The sequence below is a fragment of the Oncorhynchus gorbuscha genome, linkage group LG03 (assembly GCF_021184085.1).
Source record: "Oncorhynchus gorbuscha isolate QuinsamMale2020 ecotype Even-year linkage group LG03, OgorEven_v1.0, whole genome shotgun sequence".
Lineage (NCBI taxonomy): Eukaryota > Metazoa > Chordata > Actinopteri > Salmoniformes > Salmonidae > Oncorhynchus > Oncorhynchus gorbuscha.
This window is the reverse complement of record NC_060175.1, coordinates 30,770,170-30,783,167: the sequence shown is the minus strand read 5'-3', so window position 1 is coordinate 30,783,167 and position 12,998 is coordinate 30,770,170. Positions and strand designations below refer to the sequence as shown.

General features: G+C 41.5%; 1 protein-coding gene across 2 annotated transcripts in view; it reads right to left on the bottom strand.

The window, feature by feature from the left end:
- Positions 1–12,998, bottom strand: part of LOC124031209 (SPRY domain-containing protein 3-like) — a 77,911-nt gene that overhangs the window by 15,340 nt on the left and 49,573 nt on the right. The gene's annotated exons all lie outside the window — the stretch shown is intronic.

Sequence of the window (12,998 nt, the reverse complement as noted above, 5' to 3'; positions counted from 1 at the left end):
CTAATTTAGGCAGCAGGGATCCTGAAATCTCCCGCTATCTCTCTCAGAATGACCTTCTTGATCCAAATCAGTCAGGTTTCAAGACGAGTCATTCAACTGAGACTGCTCTTCACTGTATCACGGAGGCGCTCCGCACCGCTAAAGCTAACTCTCTCTCCTCTGCTCTCATCCTTCTAGACCTATCGGCTGCCTTCGATACTGTGAACCATCAGATCCTCCTCTCCACCCTCTCCGAGTTGGGCATCTCCGGCGCGGCCCACGCTTGGATTGCGTCCTACCTGACAGGTCGCTCCTACCAGGTGGCGTGGCGAGAATCTGTCTCCTCACCACGCGCTCTCACCACTGGTGTCCCCCAGGGCTCTGTTCTAGGCCCTCTCCTATTCTCGCTATACACCAAGTCACTTGGCTCTGTCATAACCTCACATGGTCTCTCCTATCATTGCTATGCAGACGACACACAATTAATCTTCTCCTTTCCCCCTTCTGATGACCAGGTGGCGAATCGCATCTCTGCATGTCTGGCAGACATATCAGTGTGGATGACGGATCACCACCTCAAGCTGAACCTCGGCAAGACGGAGCTGCTCTTCCTCCCGGGGAAGGACTGCCCGTTCCATGATCTCGCCATCACGGTTGACAACTCCATTGTGTCCTCCTCCCAGAGCGCTAAGAACCTTGGCGTGATCCTGGACAACACCCTGTCGTTCTCAACTAACATCAAGGCGGTGGCCCGTTCCTGTAGGTTCATGCTCTACAACATCCGCAGAGTACGACTCTGCCTCACACAGGAAGCAGCGCAGGTCCTAATCCAGGCACTTGTCATCTCCCGTCTGGATTACTGCAACTCGCTGTTGGCTGGGCTCCCTGCCTGTGCCATTAAACCCCTACAACTCATCCAGAACGCCGCAGCCCGTCTGGTGTTCAACCTTCCCAAGTTCTCTCACGTCACCCCGCTCCTCCGCTCTCTCCACTGGCTTCCAGTTGAAGCTCGCATCCGCTACAAGACCATGGTGCTTGCCTACGGAGCTGTGAGGGGAACGGCACCTCAGTACCTCCAGGCTCTGATCAGGCCCTACACCCAAACAAGGGCACTGCGTTCATCCACCTCTGGCCTGCTCGCCTCCCTACCACTGAGGAAGTACAGTTCCCGCTCAGCCCAGTCAAAACTGTTCGCTGCTCTGGCCCCCCAATGGTGGAACAAACTCCCTCACGACGCCAGGACAGCGGAGTCAATCACCACCTTCCGGAGACACCTGAAACCCCACCTCTTTAAGGAATACCTAGGATAGGATAAGTAATCCTTCTCACCCCCCCCCTTTAAGATTTAGATGCACTATTGTAAAGTGACTGTTCCACTGGATGTCATAAGGTGAATGCACCAATTTGTAAGTCGCTCTGGATAAGAGCGTCTGCTAAATGACTTAAATGTAAATGTAGGAGTGGATTGATTGTCTCTGCTGTAACCAAGAAGCTTGATCATGCAAGCTAGCAACTTAGCTAGCAAGTTAGGGACAGTAAAGACATTTACTGTAAGGGGGTTAGGGGGTGGCCCAAAATGGGGGAGGGTTGTCTAACTTTGTTTTGTTGCATAGGGGAGGGTAGAGTCCCCCCCCCCCGGTTTGCACTCGCTCTTTTGTAGGTTTTACTATATCATTTCTGCCATAGTAGCCAAATGTTCTTACCTGTTTGCATGGCCTCTTCTATATTAAGATGCTTTGGAAATTCCCTTATGCACTATGCTTTTCCACATGCTAACTTTGACTATACCACAGGTCAATATAGTCTACCAATCTAACTGTCTATCCTGCCCTCTATCCACCATTCACAGTGACAATATTGATAGGTGGATGTCAAGATCTGCAATAGGCTAACTACCAATCACACCACACATAAAAGCATTCAAAGCTGCATAAAAGTTCAATATAATATCAAAACGAACAAATAGAAATAGCTGACAGGCAGTGGTGAGGCCAGGTGTATCATTGCGCATTAAAGAACTCAAAAAGCTCCTCTATTGATATTGTTAAGGGACAATACAATTATCCTTCCTAGACTTGTCTATAACAAACACCACAATGCAATGAATAATTTAATTTTTGTTTTCAAGTGAGTACAAAATTCTCCTCTAGGCTGCAGTGAAAATGTCATTTGAATAACGGCACAAAAATGTTTCCTTCCATTTGGATCAGTTGTGGTTCTACTCTCCACAGTTTATAAAGTCTAGAAAGTCCCAGTAGCAGGTCAGACTGGCTCTATTCTCACTTCTGATAGTGAGATGCCTGTTGCATATTTTCATTCTACCAAATCGTCCTATAATAATGTGGCCACATGCTCCAAGCAGGCCAGTTATTTAGGAAAGCTTAACAACAACACAGAGTTGCACATGGGATAAACAATTGTACAGTCAACAACACAATATAAAATATGTATACAGTGTGTGCAAATGAAGTAAGGAGGTAAGGCAATAAATAAGCCATAGTGGTGAAGTAATTACAATTTAGCAATTAACACTGGAGTGATAGATGTGCAGATGAGGATGTGCAAGTAGAAATACCGTTGTGCAAAAGAGCAGAAAAAAAAACTAAAAACAAATATGGGGATGAGGTAGGTAATTGGGTGGATGGGCTATTTACAGATGGGTTGTGTACAGGTGCAGCGATCGGTAAGCTGCTCTGACAGCCGATGCTTGAAGTTAGTGAGGGAGATATGAGTCTCCAACTTCAGTGATTTTTGCAATTCGTTCCAGTCATTGGCAGCAGAGAACTGGAAGGAAAGGCAACCAAAGGAGGTGTTGGCTTTGGGGATGACCAGTGAAATATACCTGCTGGAGCACGTGCTACGGGTGGGTGTTGCTATGGTGACCAGTGAGCTGAGATAAGGAGGAGCTTTATCTAGCAAAGACTTATAGATGACCTGGAGCCAGTGGGATTGGCTATGAATATCTAGCGAGGACCAGGTCGCAATGGTGGATAGTATATGGGGCTTTGGTGACAAAGTGATAACTATGATAGACTGCATCCCATTTGCTGAGTAGTATGTTGGAGGCTATTTTGTAAATGACATCGCCGAAGTCAATGATCGGTAGGAGAGTCAGTTTTACGAGGGTATGTTTGGCAGCATGAGTATAGGAGGCCTTGTTTGTGAAATAGGAAGCCGATTCTAGATTTAATTTGGGATTGGAGATGCTTAATTTGAGTCTAGAAGGAGAGTTTACAGTCTAGCCAGACACCTAGGTATTAGTTGTCCACATATTCTAAGTCAGAACCGTCCAGAGTAGTGATGCTAGTCGGGCAGGCAGGTATGGGCAGCGATCGGTTTAAGAGCATGCATTTAGTTTTACTAGCGTTTAAGAGCAGTTGGAGGCCACGGAAGTATTGTATGGCATTGAAGCTCGTTTGGAGGTTTGTTAACACAGTGTCCAAAGAAGGGCCAGAGGGATACAGAATGGTGCCGTGACTATCCCAGTGCACATAGAAGCTAACGCTTTAATATAGCCTAAATATTAATAATGAAACTTTATTATGTGTCATAAACACAACCAGTCACAATGTTGTAATCTGATTAGGCTACTTCAAGTCTCCTGTAGGCATGCACACATTCATTCAAGATATAATTCCAGTATCCTCAAAATGGCATGACATTAACCAAGTTTCATCCAACCTTTTTATGGGGGTAAAGTATGTTTGACAAAAAATGTCACGACAAGCCTAATGGAAACAGCTAAATTTGTTGGTAAACTTTCCAAATGTCGACAAATCAAAATACGCTGGACAAGGTGGGATCTTTTTGTGTCTAAAAAAATGGTGTGAAAAATGTGGTGGAAATGCTTTTATGCACAAATATTAATATAATAACCATCATATCGAAGTAAACTTGGAGTTATGTGATAATATGTTGTGTGGTCCTCCCACTGCAACTGTTAATTAGGCTACAGATGAAATTAATGACGATGAACTGCATAGGGTGGTAAAAGTGCCAGGAGATGAGTTTGATGCTCCTTTCAATAAGTAAATAGTCTTATTCTGGTGATATGATGATACAGTGCCTTGCGAAAGTATTCGGCCTCCTTGAACTTTGCGACCTTTTGCCACATTTCAGGCTTCAAACATAAAGATATAAAACTGTATTTTTTTATGAAGAATCAACAACAAGTGGGACACAATCATGAAGTGGAACGACATTTATTGGATATTTCAAACTTCTTTAACAAATCAAAAACTGAAAAATTGGGCGTGCAAAATTATTCAGCCCCTTTACTTTCAGTGCAGCAAACTCTCTCCAGAAGTTCAGTGAGGATCTCTGAATGATCCAATGTTGACCTAAATGACTAATGATGATAAATACAATCCACCTGTGTGTAATCAAGTCTCCGTACTTCTACACTGACTCAACTCCAGCCACTTTAATAATGGGAATTGATGGGAAATGATGTCAAATATATCACTAGCCACTTTAAACAATGCTACCTAATATAATGTTTACATACCCTATATCATTCATCTCATATGTATATGTATATACTGTACTCTATATCATCTACTGCATCTTTATGTAATACATGTATCACTAGCCACTTTAACTATGCCACTTTGTTTACATACTCATCTCATATGTATATTCTGTACTCGATACCATCTACTGTATCTTGCCTATGTCGCTCTGTACCATCACTCATTCATATATTTTTATGTACATATTCTTTATCCCCTTACACTTGTGTCTATAAGGTAGTAGTTTTGGTATTGTTAGCTAGATTACTTGTTGGTTATTACTGCATTGTCGGAACTAGAAGCACAAGCATTTCGCTACACTTGCATTAACATCTTCTAACCATGTGTATGTGACAAATAAATTTGATTTGTTCACGGTTATAAATATATATATTTTCTAAAGCCTTTCCAATGCATTGATATACAAATTATTATTACATTCTAAAATGTGAGAATAATGTGGACTTGCCTGACTAAATAAATTGGATGCATGGCGATTTTTCTGTAGTCTATGTGGCCAATGCAGGCACACATAATAAAACCATGAATAGTGGTAGAATTAATCTCACCATTTGATGCCCACCATCGCTGTTATTATCATGAAAAAGCAACCAAAAACATTTCATTTTGTGATGGAAGGATTTGTATGGAAAGCCATGTTGAAGCCAGAATTAGATGATGTTGTCACCCTCATAATTAGCGAACATAGTTTTACCGCAACAGAATAGCACAACACCCTTTAATTGAAGCTGCGGGAAACAAACAAGTGGCCACGTCTCTCACAAAAACTGATTAAAAAATCATCACCGATATTTATTATGGAGCAGGAGAACTTATAAATTGCCTACAATAATTACAAGGACTTTTCAAGCATCAAATTGAGGAAATGTCTAATTTTCAAGGTAGGCCTATTCCAGTACTTTAATTTCTGAGTTCAAGTAGGCTACCTCAAGGCCTTTGTGTTGTTTAAAATTGCAGGTGTAACATGGAAACCCAAATGTATTTGTCGTCATCTCATTAGTAGATCATATGGTGAAGAAGCCCACTAGGAAGTAATTTGTTGTCATTATATCCAGAATAATTAATAGGAATAGCATTGGGTGTTGCATAATAGTCTATCCTACATGATTGCGCACAGTAGACTCTGTGTCCAATCCGAGGCATAAAAACAGGAACTCATTACCTTGACGCTTTCTCAGTTAGACCTAACGAGACTCTGCTGTAAATCAAGCAGACAACAACAGATGATCAACATCAATTCGCTAGGGACATTATAAAAAATGTGGATCCAGGCATAACTCGCTTGCGTAACAACTGAAACACAAACATTATGGACATTCCTCACACACAACTTTTTTCCAACACTTTGGCAGTTGTTGCATCGCATGCGGTCACATGGCTGTCATTCAGAAAAGTCCTTTCTGTATCAGATGATGTGTGAAAATACCATGGCGTAATTAAACAGCTCAACACCAAATGCACATCCAACAAGTATTATACATAATTATTGAAGAACCAAGGTAAGGTGCCTCTCGGTTTCGAAGTATTCGATTTTGCAAGTTAACCACTTGGAACACTAGGGGCAGTATTTCATTTTTGGATGAAAAAAACGTTCCCGTTTTAAACAAGATATTTTGTCACGAAAAGATGCTCGACTATGCATATAATTGACAGCTTTGGAAAGAAAACACTGACATTTCCAAAACTGCAAAGATATTATCTGTGAGTGCCACAGAACTGATGCTACAGGCGAAACCAAGATGAAACTTCAAACAGGAAATGAGCAAAATTTGAGGCGCTGTTTTCCATTGTCTCCTTATATGGCTGTGAATGCGCCCTGAACAAGCCTACACGTTCTGCCATTTCCCCAAGGTGTCTGCAGCATTGTGACGTGTTTGTAGGCATATCATTGGAAGATTGGCCATAAGAGACTACATTTACCAGGTGTCCGCCCGGTGTCCTTTGTCGAAATTGGTGCGCAATCTACAGCTGTAAGCATTCATCCATGTGATTCAGAGGAGAGAGGAGACTTCCACGAACGATATATCATCGAAGAGATATGTGAAAAACACCTTGAGGATTGATTCTAAACAACGTTTACCATGTTTCAGTCGATATTATGGAGTTAATTTGGGAAAAATAATTTGTTTTTTTTTGGTAGCCAAACGTGACGAACAAAATGGAGCGATTTCTCCTACACAAAGAATCTTTCTGGAAAAACTGAACATTTGCTATCTAACTGAGTCTCCTCATTGAAAACATCCGAAGTTCTTCAAAGGTAAATTATTTTAATTGAATGCTTTTCTTGATTTTGTGAAAATGTTGCCCGCTGAATGCTAATGCTAAATGCTACGCTAGCTATCAATACTGTTACACAAATGCTTGTTTTGCTATGGTTGAAAAGCACATTTCGAAATTCTGAGATGACAGTGTTGTTAACAAAAGGCTAAGCTTGAGAGCTAGCATATTTATTTCATTTCATTTGCGATTTTCATGAATAGTTAACGTTGCGTTATGTTAATGAGCTTGAGGCTGTATTAACGATCCCGGATCCGGGATGGCTAGAATCAAGAGGTTTTAAGATGCATTCGATTTTTCAATCACATACATTTTGGGGGATTTGTGTGCGCATGAAAACTGTTTTCACCCCGTAACATAAGGGAGACATGAAATGTTACGTTACACTGCATTTCTGAGATCTTTATACAGAAAACGGTCTGACAGCTAGATCAAGGACTCTTACAGTGTTCAAGTTAAATGTCTAATTTAACTGATTAATGCTTAATATATCATATAAAGAAAACTTACACTGACAGAAATGCAAGGACAGAAAAGTAATATTTTATGTCACACGATTTTGGACAAATCCATCAAGATACCAACCATAAGGGTTTAACCTCTTGCTCCTACCTGGCACGCAGGCGTCCCATCTAGAGCTCTGGAAATGCAAATGCGCTACGCTAAATGCTAATAGTATTAGTTAAAACTCAAACGTTCATTAAAATACACATGCAGGGTATTGAATTAAAGCTACACTCGTTGTGAATCCAGGCAACAAGTCAGATTTTTAAAATGCTTTTCGGCGAAAGCATGAGAAGCTATTATCTGATAGCATGTAACACCCCAAAAGACCCGCAGGGGACGTAAACAAAATAATTAGCATAGTCGGCGCTACACAAACCGCACAAATAAAATATAAAACATTCATTACTGTCAGGACCCGGTTACGAACCCGGGTCTCCGGAGTGAGAAACAGTCACTAAACCAACTGAGCCACGAATAGTCAGCAGAACCCAGAAGATGAGGCAGACACAGCAGTACTTGAGACGGTGTATTTAATGAAGTAAAAAGTGAAGTTCTTTAGGAAAACATGTAACTCCACAACCTCAAAAGGAATTCCACAAGAACAAAGGTAATCCTCCAAGACAAAAAGGTAAATCCACAAGGTGGGAGGTATAGCACAAAAAGCCTCAAAAGATACTCAAAAACAAACAAACAAGAACAAAAAACAGAATTCCACAAGAGTCCACCGGGATCAACAAGAGTTCACAGAGTACTAGGGCTGGGTGCTAACATACAAACACAGAGCAAAGAACTGAGTAAAACAAAGGGTTTAAATACAATCAGGGGAAACGAGGCACAGGTGCAAATAATAATGGGGATCAAGGGAAAACAAAAAGGTCAAAAGGCACAATGGGGGCATCTAGTGACCAAAAACCGGAACAACCCTGGCCAAATCCTGACAATTACCTTTGACCATCTTCTTTGTTGGCACTCCTAGATGTCCCATAATGACTATTGGGTCTTTTTTTCGATTAAATCGGTCCATATATATAGCCTAGATATCGATCTATGAAGACTGTGTGATAAACGGAAAGAAATAGCGTCTTATAACGTAACGTCATTTTTTTAAATTAAAAAAGTCGACGATAAACTTTCACAAAACACTTCGAAATACTTTTGTAATGCAACTTTAGGTATTAGTAAACGTTAATAAGCGATCAAATTAATCACGAGACAAAGTGTTTTCTATAGGGGTCCGTCTGGAAATAATGTCTGTGTATTTCTCAACCAAAATATCCGGTCGGAGACCTGAAGAAAAAGCCTGTCTCTTGTTTGTTTGACCAAGAAACAAAGAATTGGCAAATGACAAGACTGTTGACTTCGTGTGGAAGCTGTAGGTACTGCAACCTCAGCCCTATTTAATGTCGTTCGCCCATAACAATGGGTTGAAGTGGCGGATGGATATATTTTTCCACTTTCAGTGATCAGATTTTCCTGCACTTTTCGATGAAACGCACGTTCTGTTATAGTCACAGCCGTGATTTAACCAGTTTTATAAACGTCTGAGTGTTTTCTATCCACACATACTAATCATATGCATATACTATATTTCTGGCCTGAGTAACAGGGCGCTGAAATGTTGCGTGATTTTTAACAGAATGTTCGAAAAAGTAGGGGGTAGGAGTAACAGGTTAAACATAGATTTAAAATAAATTTGTGAATTTTATTGAATAACTATGTTTCCCCCTGATATCTTAACGTAATTATATATATATTTTAAATGGCAGATTATTATCAACAGCTGTAATAAACTGTCCAGCGTAGGAAATCCTCACTGGTACCCTAGTTTATAGAAAGACCAATATGCATCTTCCTTTCGAACCAAAACCCACCACTGGAGTGCGCAGCAAAAGAGCTCGATTTTCATGTCATTAGACATGATGTTATGGGGCTATTTTGCTTCCACCGGTCCTGGGGCCCTTGTTAAGGTCAACGGCATCATGAATTTTAGCCAGTACCAGGACATTTTAGCCAAAAACCTAGTTTGCCTCTGCCAGGAGGCTGAAACTTGGCAGTAACAAGTTGATCCTCCAGCAAGAAAATAACCCCAAGCACACATCAAAATACACAAAGAAGGTTCACTGACCATAAAATCAACATTTTGCAAGGCCATCTCAGTCTCCGGACTTGAACTCCAATTGAAAACCTGTGGTTTGAATTGATGAGGGCAGTCCATAAGTGCAGACGACGGTTATCAAGTAACTGGAAAAATTCTGTATGGATGAATGGTCTAAGATCCCTTGTTCTCCAATCTCAGAAAACATTTTAGAAAAAGGCTCAGTGCCAATATCCTCGCAAGGCGAGCTATTGAAAGGTGTTGAAAACAGGGATGCCAATCATTTTGACCCCCATCTTTTTGAGAAGAAAATATGACTTGTGCAACAAAATCTATTTATCTGAGCAATTGTATTAATATAAAATAACAATTTCCCCAAAATGTTGGAGCATACAATAGAGATCAAAACAGTGTTGTTACTTTTTGGGGGGGGATGGTATTGAAAATCATAGTGTGGGTATTTCAAAGTACCCCTGTATGCGGTATATACGGTACACCACCCAAGCCTAGAATGTACCATTTGTACCATGGACAAGTTTAGGTTACAACAGATCTCTCTGTGGTGCTTGTGAAACTATAAAATCAGGCAGACATGTACAGACACACACACACACCCTCAGATAGGAATATTATACCAGTGGAGGTCGATGGGGCCATGGGCTCTTGAAGGCTTTTAGAGGCCAGGTCATGAGAGCGACAGACATGAGAATCAATTTGACTGTCTATTCAATTGAACAATTCCACTTGACTCCTCCTGTAGTGCTTTTTATACCCATTTATCATTGAGCCAATCCAAACGGAACAGGCCTGAGGCTACTGTGGCTCGCCAGGTAAAACTCTCTCAAGCATAACAAAATATCTCTGATTGCAACCAGACTGGTGGGCCAGGAACAATCTGGCATGACTTGATCAGAATCTGTAGAGCTGAAAGGAGCACATGTTCCTGTACCCATGTTCCTGTACCATGTTCCTGTACCATGTTCCTGTACCCATGTTCCTGTACCATGTTCCTGTACCATGTTCCTGTACCACGTTCCTGTACCCATGTTCCTGTACACATGTTCCTGTACCCATGTTCCTGTACACATGTTCCTGTACCCATGTTCCTGTACCATGTTCCTGTACACATGTTCCTGTACTTTCCTCTAATTATAGAGTAGAGTACTATAATTGTCAATTGAGGAAAGTGTTCTCAGGTTGGAGCTAATGTGACAAATGAAATGGTCGACAAGCAAATGTGGTGGCCAATTAGGATGTCCATAATGAACCATAACAGCATACCAGTCCAGATGAGAAAACAGAGAAGCTAAGAGGTCAAAGGGAACTGAGGTACTGCTCTCTGCCATCTCATTGATAGAGTACAAATCAAGCACAAAAAACATTGATGGCCCGGTCATATCAATACAACTCAATGAGGTAGTCTATCTGATTCATGACCTCATTCCTCTACATTCAGCATTAATAACTGATCATTAATCCAACGTGACCTGGATCTGACTCTCTAGACATGCTTCATCTGCCAGAGAACCATGGTTCCCATCTTAAACAAATACAAAAACAGCCGTGACATGTTCTGCTTGTCTGTTGTGAAAGGATTAACGTACATGGTGTATGTGTCAGACTGCACTGTGTGTGACCCTTTCCCTCTGCCCTGATTAGCAAAGAGAATAGACAAGTACTGTAAATAAAGCGCATGGAAAAAATGATCGTTATTATTACTTTACCACAGTCTGTCAATGCCACTCTATTCCTTTTCCTTTCTGTAGAGCAATTACCGGCTTACCAGCCAACTCTATCAAACTTTCTATTTTGTCTTCCTATTCCTCCCTCCTTCACCTTGTCCTTCTGAACTTTGAAGAAAAAATACAAATATAATATTGATGGATGTGAACTTGATCGTGATATTTCTTCCATGTAAATGTATTTCCTATATATCATGTCTGTGTTAGTGTTGCTTTCCGTCCCTCTCCTCACCCTAACCTGAGCTTGAACCAGGGACTCTCTGAACACATCGACACCCTCAAAGCATCGTTACGCATCGCTCCACAAAAGCCGCAGCCATTGTAGCGCAAGGGAAACAACTACTTCAAGGTCTTAGAGCAAGTGATATCACCGATTGAAACGCTACTAGCGCACACCGCTAACTAGCTAGCCATTTCACACAGGCTACTTCTTTGACGAACAAGTAGGGCTCATAGGTCTAATGACACCTTCCTAATGCGGAGTAATAGACTGTTTGTGTCTGTGGTCACGTTTAAAGGAGCTGGCCCTCCCTGTAGCAGTCAGAAGGATCCGGTGGGTGTGATGACAGATCGCTAAATCTCTCTCTCTCTCTGATCCTCAAGGTGTGTGTGCGTGAGTGTAGAGGAATGTTGGCAAGGTAAAGCACTTATTTTATTGAACTGCTCGCTGCCTCAGCAACAGGTGCAGTGAGAAGGCCGTGTTAATTTATCGATCTGTGTCGTTTTGTCAGCAGAGGCAGCAGGGCTGACCTTGGTGAACTTTATGACATCGGACTCACCGCTTATAGCTGGTCTAACATTTAAGTGTAATTTCAATAGTTATTCCAATGCATATTTAAATTGCACCAACCCCATATATAATCAAATGAAGAAGACTATGACCCTGATGAACCATGTGTCTTGTAGGGCACGTGCACATGCGTCTGACTTTCTTCTGGTAGACAGTTGATAGATTACATTTGAGGGAAAACAACATTCCTGTTTAAACAACAACCAAAGATAACAGCAGTTTACAATCCTTTAGATGCCCCTGAGGTCATAGGCATCATGTCAGGTAGAATCATCTCTAGCGTTATAGATTGACTAAAAGATGCTGCAAAAGAGTTAATGGGAAAATTGTGCCAGGCCCAGTTCAAAATTGTGATATACATGTGTTGGACAAAGTTTCAAACAGAGTCTGAGTTTACCTATGGCAATGCAGAGTGGAATCTCATTTTGCTCATCTTCCATGTTCTCATAAATATGTGAGTTCCCATAAATACTGTCTTTTAGCACGTCGTCTTGACAGATCACTCCGGTCCGTATTGAACAACCAGTCATTACCAGAGCAAATAAGGTTCTTTTGAGGGCAGATGTGGGGTTGGAGGTAGGGCTGAGTCGGTGACCGTATTACTGCCACACCAGTAGTCATGACCGCAGTTAAATTAAACGTGACTGTTGAGTCACGGTTATCTCCTCTTATGCACTCTGGACATGCGTTGGCAGTATCCAACTCGCTAATGATCATCAGGTTGCTCAAGGCCTGCTACTCAGGGCTCTACTGTCCCTCTAACCACACTGACATCAATGCAAATGCAATCTAAACTCACAACAAACATTTATCATCAAAACAGTCTCAAGACTTTCAATCTCACCTCACTGTAATAGATCAATTGAAGAAGGGCTGAAACTGAGTGGAAAACATGGTCGTTCTGGATGTTGTTTCAAAGCCAAACACAAGCAAATGGACAGTGCTTTGAAGGTGACGATTAATTCAAAACCCTTCACTGTCGGGACACAACTCGCCCAAGGTTCCGTTCACGTGGTCTCCAGCTGCTGACCCGGGACCTCAAACATCGCTTCACCACAGCTCCCATCCTGATTCAT